Here is a 5983-nt window from a genome sequence, read left to right as displayed (position 1 = left end):
TGTCTGCAAAATTGTTGAAAAAATTTTATATGGGTTGAATTTAAACAAACAAATTAAATTTAGCAATGTTCAACTTAATTTGTTTGTTTAAATTCAGCCCAAATTAATTGTTTACAACAGTTTAACTTAAAAAAAATTGTAAATCCAAGGAATCATCTTTGAATCATTCTTTTCAGTGATGAGTAAATTACAGCAGTATTTACTTTTTGTGTAAACTATCCCTTCAAGGTGACTTTCTTTGTGAAAATTCCCAGACGCTGATAATGCAAGGATTTCCTTTGACAACAAGTTTTATCTAAATAATTATTCAACTCTAATTTAATGGCAATTTATATAATTATAATCCTCCCATATAGACTTTTAACCCCTTGCTTGAAGTGTTTGCAAAAATCACTTGACATTTCATATAAACTGCACTTGGAGAACAATTATAACACACTTGAGTCATCAGCAATGATGCTGCACTGCACTTTTACAACACAGTAAAGAATTCATGAGCTTTTTATGGATACAATGTTCAAAAGAAGACTTTAAGCACAGGTTCAAAATCTGAAGAAACTGGCACCGTAAACGTAAAGAGGAGAATAAAAGCAGGCAGAGCATGTGATTGTGGCATAGAAGCATTCAACAGAGATTCAGCGTCACTCTGCTTTTCTGTCTTTCACTTATTACTCACCAGGCATCGAGCTAAATGGTTACTCAGGTTAATTGGGTATTGCTTAACTAACGCCCTGCAAATCTTTCAACCAACACAAACATCACATTATCTGTCTGCCCACGCAATATATGGATATAAGCAGCTTGACGTAAAAGTGTAGTATTTGTAATGTGTTTTTAGCTGATTTTATGGCAAGACTCTGCAGGTGAATATTGTAATAAACAAAAAATACACTTCAAAAAAAGTTTTCAATAATTTGTGATTAATGTTTTTTAATTATGCTTTTGAATTGCAACATAGGAACTTGATCTTGGTCCACTTTAGACGTTTTTTTAAAAATACACATTTTTTTCCATGTACTTTATTGCTCAGTAGATACAAGACATTAATGCCAAGGAGTGGCCTAGTCAGAGCCCAGACCTGAATCTTATTGGACATCTGTGGAGAGATCTAAAAAATGTCTGTGCACCGGCACCACACTAAAACTGCTAGAGCTTGAGAGGTACTGCAAATAAAGCGAGCATTTGTCTACAAACTAGAATCATTCTTAAAAGGCTGTAATTGGTTCCAAAAAAATGCTTCAACAATGTATAGTGCAAAGGCTTATGTACATGTGATTTTTTTATTCATTTGCAAACAAACTTCTTACAAATTGTCATTATGGTGTACCCTTTGTAGAAATTCGAGCAAAATAATGAATAAAGCTGTATTTAAAAAAAACTCTGCTAACAATTTGAGGATTGGATACTTTGGATGTTTTCTATCTTTCCATTTTACTCAAATATTTATGGAACGCTGACAGATGCAAGAAAAATTATTCTGTCATCAGTAACAATGTTTCCATTCCACGTAATTTTATACACATCTTGGAATATCAAGTCAAGTCAAGTTGGCTTTTTATTGTCATTTCAACAATATACAGTGCAGTACACGGTAAAGCAAAACAATGTTCCTCCAGGACCAATGCACTACATTAAACAAGATAAACTCAAAACATAACACAGGACTGCACACTACAAAAAAAAAAATAAGAAGAACGAAATAAAATAAGAACAAACTAAAATAAAAATAAGAATAAGAGCGCAAAGTGTGGTTTGTGCAACATTTAGTGCAAATAAGACAGGACAGACAAGAAACAGTAACAGTAACTATTCACATAACTATTCACAACTAAACGGTAACAGTATCAAATAATAAATGCTTGATGGAAACAGCAAGATACATATAATTTTTTTAAATGCACGGTAACACTTTATAATAACTGCACACTAGGAATCATTTATTAAGCATTAGCATATAGTGAATTCATTATTTACTAAGCATTAACTCTACATTAATAAATGTTAGTAAGCAGTTTATAACTGCAGTTACAAATGTTAGTCTTAACTTATAAACACATTTATAATGTGCTTAATGGTTGTATTTTCATAATTTGTGAGTGATTTATTTTTCATTATTAAATTAAGTATTGCATTATTTACAAACCATTTTTATTTAAGAGTAGCTGAGGGTTTTTAAGATCATTCAGAATGAGTTAGTAAATGATTAACAAACTATTCAAATCAACATTCATATATCTTATTATTCACATGTATAGTAATGGTTACTATGTATGTTAATAAATGCTTCATTAACTCAACTTCATGCAGTTTTGTGACCTAATCTAAAGTGAGGACTATTTATGCTTTGTAAATCCCCCATAAATGACAATTGAAGGCTCAGTATTAAATTAACAATACATCTTTGCAATCCTATTTAAAAAAATAAAATTACTGTAAAATTACTGTAAAAATTGGATAAAACAACAATTTAATAATTCATCAATACATTAAGATACAACATTTTAAAGTTATTAAGCGAAGTTTAAACTGTACAGTTATTGTATTTTAGATAAGATTGCAAAGATTTATTTTTCATTTGATAAAGTTTCATTTGTGGATCTTGCTAAAAACAGAAATGAATAAAGTCTTTTATTTTCTGTTTAACATGTTTAGAATATAAGTGACCATTTAATTGTCATTTATGAGGAATTTATAAAGCATAAATAGTCCTCACTTTAGATTAGGTCACAAAACTGGATGAAGTTGAGTTAATAAAGCATTTATTAACATACAAATTAACTATTAGTATACGCCTGAATAATAAGAATTATGAATGTTAATATGAATAGTTTGTTTACTCACTCATTCTGAATGATCTTAAAAAACCACCAACTATTCTGAAATAACTGGTTTGTAATTAATGCAATACTTAATTTAGTAATAAAAAATAAATCATTAACAAAGTATGAAAACACAATTATTAAGCACATTACACATGTACTTATAAGTCAAGAATACAGCATTTGTAAAGCCAGTTATAAACTGCTTACTAATGTTAATTAATATAGAGTTAATGCTTAACAGATAATTAATTAACTATATACTAATGCTTAATAAAGGATTCACAGTTGTTATAAAGTGTTACCGAAATGATCTACTTTAACTATGATGAAAACACAATTACTCATCAAATAAAAAAAATAAAATCTGGAAACTACAATTTCAGATAGAAACAAACAAATTGTACTTAATTCACAAATGTTTTATGCAATATTCCAGTTTTGCGCATAAATCTAATTTGCAACTTTCACTTGTTCAAAAACTTTCTTTATTCTGCTGAACAAAAAAGATATTCTGAAGAAAGCTTGAAACCAGTAACCGTTGACTTTCATAGTATGTTTTTCCCACTATCTACCTACTACCTAATATCTTCTTTTTGTGTTCAACAGAATAAAGAAAATCATAAACATTCGAAATCATTTCAGGGTGAGCAAATAGTCAGTTTTCATTTTTAAGTGAACTAATTAAATGTTGAATTAAAATTTGATTTTATTTAAATTTACATAATGTTAGCCGACAATGCAGAGACTTTAGTGAGCAAATCAAGTCAAAGGCAAATTCTGCTTGACTAGTGTATTCAGCACTCAACTCCAGTGTATTATAAATGTGATTGTTTTATTGCATAAAATGTTTATGATTATGTTTATTACAATTATCATTTAAAAGTTATACTGCATTAGTAGTATGATTTAAAGTGATGTTTTCTGTTTATTTTATTAAATATTAGAAAATTACCTATGGCAACTTTAATGTAATGTAGTTTGGTTTATTTACCCCTGGCCCACAGCTCTCAATGATATTTGTTTTTGGGCACGCCTGCTTTAAACTGTAACACATTCAGTCCAAAAAATGACTTTATTAATCCGCAATATTGATTTCACATCTCTTTTACACAAGATGCACTCATTGCTTCTTAAAAGGGGTTTATTGTGCTGTATGGGGTCTCAATAGCTCCCATCGGGACCCCCAGTGTGTGGAGGGTGATGAGGTTGAGCGCTCTGGATCAGTGTCTGAATCAGCAGTCCCTCCTCCTGATGGTCCTGTTAGAGATGAGTGGACTCTTGCCCTGCTGAACCTCACGCTTGCCTGATCTGCTCTTCACAGGAATCACACGTCTCGTCCTCGTCTTCATCCTCCTGCTGCTTTTCTCTCTCATGCTCCAGTGATCCCGAGGCCCCAGAGGGCCAAAGTCAATCAGTGCATCGCGTCCAACTAAAACACTGATTTCACTACAGACTTTTGTGTGTGTGCTAATGTTGCTTTTGGCAGCTTTTTAAATGTTTTTATATTATGGAGCTAATTTTATATATACAGCTGAAGTCTAAATGATTAGCCCTACTGTGTGTTTTTTTTTCTTTCAGCTATTTCCCATTTACCCATTCATTTTTAACTGTCTCTTAATTATATTTTTAAAACCAGTAAAATGATAACTTTTCCATATGTATACAGTTTTTTTTCTATTAAACAAGAAACTGTAACATAATGTTAATATTATATGTATAAGAGAACTAAAAATATAGAAAAAAATAGAGGAAGAGAAAAAAAAGAATTAGGGGAGACATGGACAGGGGTGGGGGGGGGGGGGATGAGGTGTTTCTACTAGGGTTAAATCACTGTTCTCTTGTTAAAGTACTCAATTAATGGATTCCACATTACATAGAAATTCTTAGTTTTATTTTTTAAGGGAAAGTCTGAGCTTCTCAAGCTGCAGGCAGGACATTCTATTTTTTTACCAATGTGGAGCAGTGGGGAGGATCTTTTAGTTTCCAATTTAGTAAAATCAATCTACGTGCAAAAAAGGGTTCTAAATTTCTAAATCTAGATTTTTAGATAGTTCTGCATCATCACTAACACCAAATATAGCTAAAATAGGCCCGGGGTATATTTGTTTTCCCACCACTTCTGATATTAACTGAAAAACCCAAAAAATCTAATAATTAACAATTTTAGGCCAATTCTAAAACACTTTGACTGCATCAATCACACAATGGGTCTACAGAGGGGAACATCTTAGAGCTTTAAGTTAGATAAGTGGAGTCAGTGCAGGATCTTAAATTGTATTAAACCCTGCCTGATACACACAAAACTAGAATGAACTTGTTCTTGTGCTTCAGCAAGGATTTTTTTGACAGTATTTCCTACAATATTTATTATTCTGGTAAAAGTCTTATTTGTTTTATTTTGACTAGAATAAAAGCAGTTTTAATAAAAACAATCATTTGCCAAATTACCCTAACCCGCCTAATGAACCTAGTTAAGGCTTTAAATGTCACTTTAATCTGAATATTAGTATCTTGAAAAAACCTAGTAAAATATCATGTATTGTCATCATGCCAAAGATAAAATAAATCAGTAATTAGAAATGAGTTATTACAACTATTATGTTTAAAGAATTGTTGGGGAAAAAAACTTCTTTCCGTTATACAGAAATTGGGGGGAAAAATATACCGGTGGTCTAATAATTCAGGAGGGCTAATAATTCGGAGTTCGACTGTATTTTTTATAAAAATGCATAGTTACCGTAACACTTTAGTTTAAGTAGCCATTCTCACTATTAAATAGTGGCTTTGTGCGTGCCTATTATTAAGATATTGGCTGTTTATTAGTACTTATAAAGTACATATTCTGCATGATCTTATTTCTAAACTAATATCTTAACCCAACTATTATCAGTTTTTCTCAGTGGCTTTGGTGCATTTCTCACAACACTATTTACATTTGCACAACAGTTAATGCATTTCTCAAAACAATTAATACAAACTGCAAAACCTTGTTGATAACCTGCAAAAGCATGTCACTTGCTCAAAATGGAGAGCTCATTCCTTAAAAGCAAGTATTCATGTCAATGAAAGTGTCAGAGTCATCAAGATGAAAAGTCCTGACACCATTGTTTATGAACAAGATTATTTTTTCCAATGCAAAAAGTCAGATTTTGGTGACACTT

This window comes from Danio aesculapii, chromosome 21 (genome assembly GCF_903798145.1).
Source record: "Danio aesculapii chromosome 21, fDanAes4.1, whole genome shotgun sequence".
NCBI lineage: Eukaryota > Metazoa > Chordata > Actinopteri > Cypriniformes > Danionidae > Danio > Danio aesculapii.
This window is presented reverse-complemented; position numbering follows the sequence as displayed.